The 13,483-nt window shown below is 35.1% G+C and overlaps 1 long non-coding RNA gene across 1 annotated transcript; it reads left to right on the top strand.

The window, feature by feature from the left end:
* Positions 1 to 239: 239 nt before the first annotated feature.
* Positions 240 to 764, top strand: LOC132314815 (uncharacterized). Its single transcript, XR_009483510.1, has 2 exons — positions 240 to 423; positions 610 to 764. It is a non-coding gene; the product is annotated as an uncharacterized LOC132314815 (long non-coding RNA).
* Positions 765 to 13,483: the final 12,719 nt, after the last annotated feature.

The raw sequence follows: 13,483 nt of genomic DNA, 5'->3' as shown, positions 1-13,483 counted from the left end.
AGACTCACCTGCCAGCCGTGGGAATTAGAGAAAAGAAAGATTGATTTTGTGATGATGAAATCAGCGGGCCCACTAAGAGATATGTTATGGTTTGGCTTTGTTTCATGCATATATGATTTAAATATGTGTACTTGGTCTTTAGATGTATGAAGATAAGAAAAATAAGTGGTTGCCGACATGAAAAAAATAAGGTTAATGGCGTGACCCAGTAGATTTTTGATTTGCAATTAGATGATTTTTGTCGGCTGATATTTGTTTGTGATATTTAGTGTCGGTGCAAAATCCTTTCTATATATTGGTAGTTTGGCAAGGAAAACTGAAAGGAAAGTACGGAGAAAATAGAGGAACACACAAGCATGAGCCGAGAGCTCACAGAGGGCCGAGATTTTTGGTGCTCAGATTATCCATGATTTGTTTTACAGAGTTGGGATCATCATACCTTGAATGGCTTGGATGATTTATTTCAAATATTTTGTTAATTATTATTTTGCTAAAATTGTATATATGTATTTTGTTTAAAAGTATATATATATTTTTGTGAAGCAAATTTATCATGAAACTTCTTGAAATCCTTGTTATGGTTTTTCTTACTGTCTCACCCTCCTACAGTTTCAGGTACCGAGGATGAACTTGAATTCATAGTAGCAGGCTTAAGTGGAAGTGGAAGAGTTGGTTTTGAGGAATTAATTTTATTATTTAGAGAATTTGTATATTCATTTTTGAGGAATTGATTTAGTCAATAAAGGTTATTTTATTTCTTTTGAGATCCTGGGAGTGTATTGATGTATTTTGATTTAATGAAATCAAGGATTTTATTTAGAAAAAAATTCGAGGCGTTACATCATCACTGACGCGGAAGTAAAAGATCAAAAATATGACAAATACGCCCCAGGGCAAAATAGTTATTTTACATGGAAATGACATCCCTAGAATGTATATTATTCCTGAGACACATCCATGACTTCCCGTGAAATCATGGAACTCAAAAGAAAGTAGCGGAAGCGAATTACAAAAAAACCGGACAAAAATAGCCCCAAGGGCAAAATGGTTATTTTAAAAAATATAGATTTAGGTGCTACTGAGCACACCAATGGAAAGACAATGAAATATTAATCAAGATGGACTCAAGAATCGCATGATTCGGAGTCTGAACGAAGGAGAAACGACAAAACAACGAAAAACAGACATACAAAGTAAAAAGGGTAAACAGGTAATTAGCTATGGAGATCCAGGTATAACCAAGTACACTGTTGGAAAGATAGCAAAAAAATAATCAAGTTCAAAAAAAATTTTACTCGATTTGGAGTCCGGACGAGGGAGAAAGATAAAAAAAAAGAAGAGGGTCACGACAGCTACAGTGCTGCCCACCCACTGCTGCTGTAACTGAGAGTTAAAACGGGCATCTAAATGGATTTTTTTGGAAAAAATCAGAGAAGAAACCCCCCCTAAAATTAAGTTTTCTACCTAAAAGTATAGACAGAAACAAAAAAAATGCATTAAAAAATACACAGAACGCCCCCAAGAAAATCAGGTCAAGAGGGTAAAAATCATTCCTAGCTACTGCCCAAGGAAAAGAAATGGGGCTTTGGGAGGTTTTTAAATTTCCTAAATTGAAAATGCAATATTAAAATACACCTACAAGACCCCCAGAAGTTTTGGATCGGTCGTCACACTTTTCAAAAAAAAACTCGATGAATAGTACCAAGTACACTTGTGTTAAAATCAGCAAAAAACCTGGCAGCAAGGATTTTTCGGGAAAAAAATGGGTTTTCGAGGGCTAAGATGACATTTTCTAGAAAAACACAAAGAAGAAACCCCCTCTGAAATCGAGTTTTCTACCCGAAAACGTGGGCAAAAATGAAAAAAACACATTGTGAATTACCCAAAATGCCCCTGGAACAGAATATGGTAAAAACTCAAAAAAATGTAACCTTAAGTTTTTGTTTCATCAAGAAGGGTATTGTTTGCCAAAGTGTAATATCCCTATATTTTAAAGAATTTATTAATTAGAATTAATTACTTTTATTTTGTGACGGCCCAAGGTTTTTCAACCTTGTGCGTCAGTGATGAACCAAAAAGATGACTCGATAACGGATCCGAATTACGGAAGCAAAAGATGAAACGACATCCCTAGGGACACAACATGTCTCTAGGACACCAAAGTGACCCTCAATGAGGTCACAAAACCCAAAGGAAGAAAATGCGGAAGCAACGTTTCAAAAACGGATAAGAATGAACCTAGGGGCAAAATGGTCATTCCACACTAAAATGGATGCCACCGTGCACACCATTGGAAAGACAACAAAAAATTAATAAGGATAGACTCAAGAATCACTTGATTCGGGGTCCGGACGGCAAAGATATCAAGTTTTGAAGTCGAAGGAAGGGATACCCTATTCCGGTTTGAACCAAAAAATAGACACTACCTTACTAAAACTTGAATAACTTGAGGCACAAGAAGAATATGAAGCTCTAATTAGTACCCTTGGAAAGCTTATTTCGATGCGATCAATTTAGACTCAAGAATGGACCAATTCGGAGTTAAAACGAAGAAGTTATGATGATTTGAAGTCGGAGGTGCAGTGCTGAACCAAGACACACACACCCGTGAACAGTACTTCGAGCGCTCGAACAAGGACTTCGAGCACTCAAAAATTGCCTTAAGAAATCTGCCCAAAGTTCAAGTTCTCGAACTCCCCATTTAGAGTGCTCGAACTCCTGTAGGCTGCCCCTGAAATGCTGATTTGAAATGCAATTTTGAGGACTTTTTGGGCCTTTTTGAGAAAAACATAAAGAAGAAACTACCCTCAAAATCATGTTTTCTAGCCAACCATGCCAAAAGAAAACTTTATTTTTCAAGTGAAAACCCCAAAATGCCCTTATGCTCAGTTTAGGCTCAAAACGGCAAAAAATGTAAGTTTGCACCAAACATACTTTTGACCCCAAATACACTTCTAGGCTGAAACGAATATGCATGCAAACGTAATAAGTAATTTTGAGTGCGCGAGAATGGTCCGCGGCTCCCGAAAACGACCGATGCAAACATAGTGAGACAATAACTTAACATTTTTCAATATTTTCATAATATATCATAAAGTCAAAACTACATAGGATACATGTCATTGGCCTCCGGCCTCATCTCATACATGTCAAATATATTGTAAAGAGTGTACTCATGTACACACTATATGTTTAAATTCAAATATACATATTTTGACATATAAGACTACAAGTGGCTTTTCAAGCTAACCTTTACAACAAATGGAAATCTTCAAGTTCACCAATCATCCAAGCATGACGAGAATCGCAACCTTGATTCTTGTACCTGAAATATGCCCCAGTATCGTAGGGGTGAGTAACATAAAGCTACTCGTAGGAAATGAGCATGCATCGACCTACGTTTTACAAGTTTGCATGATTTAATTATTGTGGTTCATTCCACCTAACGTCTATGTCAAAGGTGAGACTCAAGGAGCATCCTAACTACCTAGGATCATTTCTAGCATCAATCACCTCATTCATGCAATGTTAGCAACATAGGGTCATGCTTACACAAAGCAACTACATAGGAGCATGCTTACACAAAGCAACAACATATAGATTCTCAAGGTAATCAACTTGAAGTCTAAAATGCAACATCAACTAAATATAACAATTTAGCATAATTAGAATATCTAATACCACACATCAAGACATAGGTTCTCTAGGTTATCAACTACAAATCTAAAAGTGTGAAATCAATTAAATATATCAATTTAGTATGGATGTACTTAACAACATCAAAATCGCAATCAACTAAAAATTACAAGTTATAATTAAACATTGGTTGTCAACTTGAAATTTAATGCGAAATCACATAATGAAAAACTTGGACATCTCGTCTTGGACTAAACCAAGATCAATATGGTTATTTCGGGCATTAACCCGCTGGAAAGACCACCCTAGTGCGCACTATCTCAATTGGGGAGAACTCATACCTTCCGCACTAAAGCCAAACTTTAGCCATGTCACTTGTAACACAATGTCCTAAGAGAATCCAAAATATATTAAGTTCAAAACTTATATATCATAATTTAAGGCATATAAACCACCTTCCATGCACAAGTAGGTTGAAACCACACAATCCATGCCTTAGAATTTCAATTCTAAAATGACATACATAATGTCAATTACAAAGTGTGCAATTCACTACACATGGCATCAATATATTCTATAAAGAAAACATATTCTCATGAATATAAATATAACAACAAGTTATCCAATGCTCAAAACACAATCAAATGAATACATAACAAGTTCAAGTCCATGATTTGAATATAAAAACAACTTCTAAAATACCAATAGATCCATGGAGCCATTAGATAGAATTTAATTAAACAAGGTGATTAAATTCTCTAGATTTCAAATAACCTCAAATTAATATATGTTAAGCAACATATGATTGGTCTTCACATATATCAAATCAAAAGTGCAAGATAAGCAAGATATCATCAAATAGAATTTAATTAATTTAAATCAATTAAATCTCTAGATTTCAAAAGTTGTCTAAATGATCTCAAATTAATATATATCAAGCACTAAGTCATGGTCATACCATATATCAAGTCTAAGATGGATTACAAGCAAAACACAATTTACTAGAATTTAAACCAAATTAAATCCATTTAATCTCTAGATTTGAAAACTCATCTAAATCAACCAAAATTAATGTATATCAAAGATCAACTCATGGCCATGCCATTGACCAAGTCTAAAATGAGTTATAAGCAAACTACCATTAATCATAATTTCTCAAATTAATACACTACATGCATACAAGTTGTATAAGCATCAAAAACATGCAAGACAACAAACATATAACCCTATAACATTCCCTACCTTACTAGAGAAGTGTCTGTCTAGAATCGAAGGCAAAATCAACACAAAATGGCAAACCCTTCTAGGGTTATGAAGAGGAAGATGAGGGGAACAAAATGTATTCCCAAGTTCAAGCTTGAAAATCAATGAAAGGCTCTCAAAAATCAAGGTCAAAGCTTAAAGCTTTAGGCTCCATCCATGGAGGCTAGGGTTTTCTTTACAAAAGAGGGAGGAAATGAAAAATGATGAAGATGAAATGTGAGTGGAGGGGATAGAGATCCTCCACTCACTATGTGCTCTTACACTACCTCTCACACACACACTAATGCAAGATCACATTGTGAGCCTACACTTGTCACAAATCCAAGGCTACATCCTAGGCTAAATCTCAAGCCTACACTTGTCAACCATCCAAGCCAACAAGTGCACCAATCCTAGGCCAACAAGTGGTTAAATCTCCACCATCCACATGTCCTCATCCAAGGTCTCAAAGTGTTTCCACACACATCACAACAAGTGGACCAATGAGAGTGTGACACTTGTCACACTTTCCGGAAATTGCAAAAAAATCCTTTTTGAAAATATCTTCCAAATTAAATTGCAAAATGGTCCCTAAGACAAAAAATAATTACTTTACAATAATTACACAAAAACCCTTAAAGTTTAGAAAATTACTAAAAAAGTCATGCATCTATACCCTTTACAAGAAAAGTAAGCACTTAGCATGCTTTTCTACAAAAGTGAAAATGCACATAGTATGGAATTTAAATATCGTGGATGCATGCAAAACCGGAATCGAATCCGAACACAAAAAGTGAGGTTATGCCAACAAAGTGACAACCGAGAAAAAGACGAAAGTGAATAGTGTCACAAAAGTGAAAACATAAAAATGACTCGGTCCTCAAAGGAAGTCGTCAATCGAAGGAAAAGAGTTTCGGAAACCATCCTCGAGCATTCAAGATGACACTAAGTGACGAGAAACTGAACTCAGAAAGGAAAAGATCAACTGAAAAAAAATATCCGTGAAAATCTGAGAAAATGAAAGGAAGGAAAATGACCGGGTCATTACATATTTTATTTTTAAATGATTTATTTTATTTAATTAAAATTCATTACTTTTATTTTATTTTTAAATGATTTATTTTATTTAATTGAGTGTTATGGTTAATGGTTTTATTTTTATTAAATTTTGTTTCGCGATTATATTTAATGAATTGGTGTGATGTTTTGATTTATGGAATGTTATGATTGAATTGTTGATTTGTAGTGTGTGTATTTATGCTTGCATGAATTGATTGGTAATTATTTGTAATTATGAGATTTAATTTAATTAGTTTATTTATTTAAGTTAATAGGTTTGGGCTTAAGAAGAGTGAGATCAATGGATATGGTCTTAGGCTTGAAGGAAGCCTGGTTTGGTTAATTAATAAAGGCCCATGGTTATTTAATTATTTAAATGATCATTTTTGTATTAATTATAAATATATATATAAAATTATATATAAATATAATTAATTAATAATTGTCATGGAAAAATATATATAGAGATATATATTTATTGATATATATCAGTATATAGGATTTAATTAACCAATGGGTTAATTATGGAACGTGTATGTATATATATATATATATATATATATATATATATGTATGTATGTATGTATGTATGTAATATAATTTATGTTTATAGATATATATTATTTAAAGATAATTTTTATTATTTTATTTGGTAATCCTAGTAGGAATAGGATTTGGGTAATTAATGTGTATAAATATATATATAAGGCTTTAGGGTTAAAAGTTTTACACGTTAGAAAAATAAGAGAGACAGAAAGAAAGGAAGAAGAAGGGCTGACAAAGAGTAGGCCAGATCTGAGGAAGAGGATGCCGGAATTAGAGGATACGATCAAAGCTTGAAGTGTCGGTTTCGTTTTGAAACCTTCAGGCAAGTTCTTTTCTAACTTTCCTCTTAGGACCCATAAGTTTTTCACCTTGAGTATCAATATATAGATTAAATTTATTTGTTTAAAATCATGGTTAAATCGGAATAACTAAAAAGATAAATTATTATATTTTTATTTTTGTATTATTAGATTTTAAATTGGTTATATTCGTGTTACGTATATTTTAAAAATCAAGTTATAGGTTGGATCTAGGACTCAAGAGGGTTAATTAAGGTTTCTAGAGTTTCTGGGATTTTTCTGGAATTCTTGGGAATTTTTTGTATTTTTCTGGCATTTTTCTATATTTTTTTAAAATTTGATTTGATTTATTTATTTATTTATTTTGGATAATTATATATATATATATATATATATATATATACTGCTTATATATATATATATACGGCTTTTGTCTAATCGGCACCTCAATGGGAAGTTTATCCAGTGCGGTGATGACATAGTGTAATAGTATGTACACTGATATGAGCCATTAGATTTATTTAAACTTAATGGATAGATTTAGTACATTGCGGTACAAGATACTACCATGTACATGCAAATCTGGGCCATTGGAATGTGCTGATGAGTGATGGATAATTCGGTGAAACGCGGCACATGTTAAGTTGGCTTGCGCATACATCTGGATCATAGATGCAGTCCAGTAAGCATAAAACAATCTGGTGCAGGCAAGCGCACCAGAACAAAGAGAGATGGCCAATAAGAAACGGCCACCTCACACCGAGAGTAACATCAGGCGCTTGGGAGCGCGTGCAGGGGCGTTTACGCGCCTGCCAGTGAATGATGGCGAGTGGAAGCGCGTGCAAAGAGTGTGGGAGCATTTGGTGGCGCGTGAGGAAGTGTCTGGGGTTCCGGTAAGGTTCTGTGGTGTCCAGTGATTATCCAGAATTTGTTTTAAGCTTGTTGGGGTTGAAATTAATCATTAAAAGGCGTGTCCTTGGTATTCTGAGAGCCTTAGAGTATTGCTAAGATATTTAGTACCATTTAATTGGCGTAAATATAATTAATTAAATATTTTGCCATGGAAAGAGATGTATATAGATAGATATATATAGTTATAGATGTGGATATATATGGTTGATTTAATTTATGATTCGTATAGAGTGAGGTACATATATACATGTTTACTTATATATAGGTATATATGATTTTAAATAATAAAATATTATTAAGGAAGGTATTATACACATATATATGTGTATATGTGTATATATTATTTGAGATGATTATTATCATTATTCTTATTTGATATATTTGGATAGGCTGGTTAGTAAATTTGTGATATACTTATAATCTGCATGATATGTTTATGTATGGATTAGCTATCATTGGGTCTGAAGTTGGTATATGGTTGAATTGTAGGCATGAATGAGTTGCCATAGGTGTAAATATAATGCCTAAGTATTTGTATGAATAAAATACATATAGGAAGCATGGATGAGTTGCTAGTTTAAAAATATAAATATATATGTTTGTGGAGGCATGGTTGAATTGCCAATGTATAAATATACATACATTGAGGCATGGTTGAATTGCCAATGTATAAATAAATATACTTGTGGAGGCATAGTTGAATTGCCAATATATAAATAAATATATTTATAATGGCATGGTTGATTTGCCAAAGTGTAATAATATTGCTATGTGTTAGATGATTAAAATATATCATCTATGGTTTGTTGTATGTATAAGTTGGATTAGGATTAAGTTAAGTCCAATTGTGGTTTACTTGTATAGATTTTCTCCAGTTCCGTGTTTCTTTGTATTTTCAGGATTGTTTGCAAAAAGGAAATAAAATGGAAGCTTTTGAAGGTTTGATGAAAGATCAAATCATTCTGGGCTTTTGCATCCGGAGTTTTCCAAGAAGAATCTGCTAAAGTAGGTCCATAAAGCCCTTCTACAATGAAAAAGGGCAAATGATCCTAAATAAGCCAATGCTAAATCCAAGTAGAAGAAGTCCAAAGCAGAAGGAGAGAAAAATTCAATCTAAAGCATCTTCGAGCGCTTGTACGGCATTCATGAGCATCCAAGCGCATCACACCATGTCACACGAGCGCTCATACTTCCTACGAGCACTCTAATTCAAGGTACTAGGAAGAAAGGCCCTTACGAGCGCTCGTCCATTAAGTCTCGAGCCCTAAAAATTTCTAAGGCATTTATGAGCGCTCGTGTTGCCACTTACGAGCGCTCGTAAACACACTGCAGTCCCACTTGTCTCCTTGAACCTTTCAATTTGGATTCCCTCCTTAATTGGGTTGTTGGTGAAAGACCTTAAGGGGACATGGACCTCTGTTTTTGGGGGGTTTGGTAGACATCTTTTCTACAAAAGAAAGGGGGAAGCTTGGATTATGGATCTGATTTTTTTGGCTAAGTTCTAGAGAGAGGGAGAGAGTGTTCTTGAGGGTTTGGAGTTCTAGCTTACTCTAAGCATGAAAATGGAGGGTGGGATCTCTTCTTCTCCTTCATTCATTGCTCCTATGGGTAACTAACTCCCTATCTAGGGAGGTGATGAAGCCCCATTTTGTAAGCATTGCTTTGTTTTGATTTATATTTGGGGTATAATGTATATATGTAACTTTTCCATGAACTAGAGCACTTCATTTGATGTAATGAATTTCATTATCTATAAATGATTATTTTGAGTTAAATATCTTGTCTTAGATTGTTTTTCTCTCATGATTATATTGCTATATTTTAATAGTGACAATGGAGATGAGTTCATGGAAGTGATTTTATTGGCATGATATTTAGGAATTTTGATAATATATTGCTTAGGCTTTCCTTTGATAGATTCTTCTTAATTTCTATTTCATGTGCTTTTATTATAAGATTAAGGGCTTGATAATCTATGGCTTGGCGATCACGTCTAAGGTTGCATCCTAGTTTAGGTAACCAAAACATGTAGTGCCTTGATAGGTTATTCTTGTATCTTGATTTTATATATTTCTTGAAGATAATGTATTAATGTTATGTTATTGCATTCCACGGTTATATATATATATGTTTCCCCAAGTAGTTATATATATATGTTATGTCATAGCATACTTATTAATAGGTAGTGGATTCACTTCTCTAGTCCCTTCTTAATTGCTTTTATCTCTTTAATTCCTAGCTCAATATTGTTTTGTGCATTGTTCAATTCTTAATTTTAGTGACAAACCAACAAAACTCTATATACCCTTTCGTCATTCTAAAAGTGATTCTTGATATCTTAGTTGCCATAAACTAGCAGTCCTAGTGGTTAGACTCACCTGACCGATAGCCCTATTTTACAATGATTTGTGCTATTGCAAAGGGTTGATTATAAATTGTAATCGACATAACTGATCAATTTTTGGCGCCGTTGCCGGGGATTGCAAATGGTTTTGCAACCGAGGTTTTAGGATTACCTTTGGTTTGATTGTTGATATTGTGTCTTGTGAATGTTTTCTTGCATGGTTTTGATTATTGTGACATTTTAAGTGTTTGTGAGATTCTAGGTATTCAAGGATTGCTGAGGAAAGCTAGCAAATTTGTAAGTCTAGACGACTTCAGGTAAGTTTTCAAAGCACTAGTTTGAAAGTTGTGAATATCTTGCATGTGTTTAAATTAGATTTGGTTAAGTTGTGAAGCCCTTATCGAGGCTATTTATTGTTCTTTTCAATTGCAAGCATCGGTCCTTGTCGTGGCCATTTACATTTCTGTCTTGATAATTGAGGAGAACGGGAACATTGTATGTGGAGGTTATGGTGATGCATTGTTGTTTTGATTGTGTTGTGAGTTGTTGATGTTTGGCCGTAGATCACTTTCCTTACCGACCCTTGACTCGCCAGTTGACATAAATTCACTTGAAAGGATTCTTAGAAGAAACCTTAGGGAATCTGCAAATATAAGAGGAATCGAACTCGAATTTAATACAATGGCTGATAATGAAGAAAATATCGAAAATGAGGGAATCCATAATAATAGAGCTGAAATTCCAAACGTGGTTCCCATGACTCTTCGGGACCACTTCATCCCTACCACTTATGCTTCTCCATCTTACATAGTGATGCCAAACATCGATGCAGCCCAATATGAAATCAAATCTAGTACAATTCAAATGCTCCCTTCCTTTCATGGCTTGGAACATGAAGATCCCTATAAGCACCTTGATGAGTTCCTTGAAATTTATTCTACCATCAAGCTTAGGGGTTTCCTTGAAAATGCTCTCCATCTGCACCTCTTCCCATTTGCCTTAAAAGATAGGGCAAAATATTGGTTGAACTCCCTTGTTCCAAATTCCATCACTACATGGAGTCAATTACAGCAAGAATTTTTTTAAAATACTATCCAGTGAGTAAAACCAACCTAATGAGCCGTTCCATTCTTAGCTTTTCACAAAGTGATGGGGAACAACTCCATGAGACTTGGGAAAGACTACAAGATCTCCTAAGGAAATGTCCGCACCACCTAATTCCAAAATAGCAATTGGTGCAAGCTTTCTATGCTGGTTTAACTGATACCCATAGATTCATGGTTGACTCATCATGTGGAGGGATGTTCATGTCCAAAAGTGCGGATGAGGTATGGACCCTACTTGAGAACTTGAGTGAAAACTCACTGCAACATAATTCTCGTAGGACTTCGAGCTCAACCAATGCTAATAACACCAACTCTTGTCAACCTAAAACAATGCGAGAAGAATCCTCTCAAGTGGATGCCATAGCTCACAAATTTTATCAATTGATGGCACCATACCTTTCTCCTTCATTGTCTCAAAATTCTGCAAGTGTGGTGTGTGCATCATGCACTAGTCCTTTCCATCTCTCGGAAGATTGTCCCATATCGGAACAATTTCCTAATCCCAATCAAGAGCAAGCAAATGTAATGTTCTCAAGGCCAAGAAATAATCCATACTCCAATACCCACAATCTAGGCAGGAGAGATCATCAAATTTCTCGTGGAGGCAACCTGCCCCACAAAATTCAAACTTTCAGAGTCAAGGCATCAAAATCAGCTCCCTTCTCAATTCCAAAATAAGCCATTTCAGGCCTCGTCGAGTTACCGTCCACCTTATAATCCAAATGTCTCTAATCAACCTCCTGCATTCCCAACTGATGAGATTTTGGTTGCAAACAAGCAAATGATGGAATCTCTAAACAAGCAAATGATGGAATCTAATAAACAACTATTGACATCATTGCAACCCACTCTCCAAATAGTTCATCCCCACACTCAGTCTATTGCTAAACTTGAGAATCAAGTGGGGCAAATAGCCACTTCAATGAACCAACTTCTTCAAAGAGACAAGGGGAAGCTTCCCGCTCAACCATGTGAGAATCCCAGAGGGACTAATGTGATTGATCAAACCCCTCCTCCGAGTGGGCCAACTCATGAACAAGTCCAAGCAATCACTACCCTTCGGAGTGGTCGAGTTGTGGATAACAAGGTTAATGGAAGTAGCACTGACAAAGTTCTTCCTCCTAAAAATCCAAATCTCCTTTCTTCTAATCTAAATCTCACTTTTGAAATCCCAAAGTCTAATGCTAAAAATTTCAAGCTTGTTGCCCCAAATGTGGAGACTTCTTATGAGCCTAAGGCTCCGTTTCCTCAACGTCTCCAAGAGTCGACACATTTTGGGAACAAAAATTGTAAAATTCAAGACATGTGGGAAGTCCTCAAGCAAGTAAAGATTAACTTGCCTCTCTTGGATGCTATCAAGCAAATCCCTCCCTATGCAAAATTCCTCAAGGATTTGTGCACTCAAAAGCACACTTCCAAAAATCATTTGCCAAAGAAGGTAAGATTAACTAAAAATGTGAGTGCAATCATTCAACACAATGCTCCTCCAAAGTGTAAGGATCTGGGTGCCCCAACTATCTCGTGTGTCATTGGTGACAACAATAAGATAAAAGAGCCCTCCTTGACTTAGGAGCTAGTGTAAACTTGATTCCATATTCAGTTTACTTACAACTTGGGTTGGGAGATCTTAAGCTGACTTCCGTGGTCTTGCAGCTTGCCGACAGATCGGTCAAGTATCCACGGGGCATTCTTGAAGATGTCATAATCAAAGTGGACAAATTCTACTTCTCTCCAAAAGATATTTTCTTAGATATCCCTGAAATAAAATATCTTCAAAAGATATTTATGAAAAACACCCCAAGAAAAGAAAAAGATTCTAAAGAACTGTGCATCCATGCCCTTATGGACACCGGGAGCAACCAGAGTACTTTTCTACAAAAGTAAAGATACGCATTTCGTGGAAACCACATAGGATGAAGATACGTGAAGTCAAAAACCAATTTCGAACACAAGGAGTGAGGTTATGCCAACCAAGTGACAAATGGGGAAAAGATAAAATAGGGAAGAGGACAAAATACGGAAAATGACGAAATAGTGCATAGTATCCGAAAAGTGAAAATGCGAAAATGACTTGGTCCTCAAAGGAAGTTGTCAATCCACATGAAAGAGTCTCAGAAACCATTTTCGAGCACTCGAGATGACACTAAGCGACGAGAAATTGAACTCAGGCAAGAAATTTCAACGAAAAAAATTCATCCACGAAATTTTGAGGAAAAGGGAAAGGAAGGAAATGACCGGGTCATTACATTGCACATAAAACTATTAAATCAATTTAATTCAAAAATCAATTAATAAATGCAAGTAAACAATTAAAGAAACAAAATTAGCAAATAAAAAAA

This window comes from Cornus florida, unplaced genomic scaffold, assembly GCF_030987335.1.
Source record: "Cornus florida cultivar Cherokee Brave unplaced genomic scaffold, ASM3098733v1 CherokeeBrave_3.0.0_Hap2_Chr06, whole genome shotgun sequence".
Taxonomy (NCBI): domain Eukaryota; kingdom Viridiplantae; phylum Streptophyta; class Magnoliopsida; order Cornales; family Cornaceae; genus Cornus; species Cornus florida.
The sequence above is the reverse complement of the archived record's forward strand: the minus strand, read 5'-3'. Positions and strand labels throughout refer to the sequence as shown.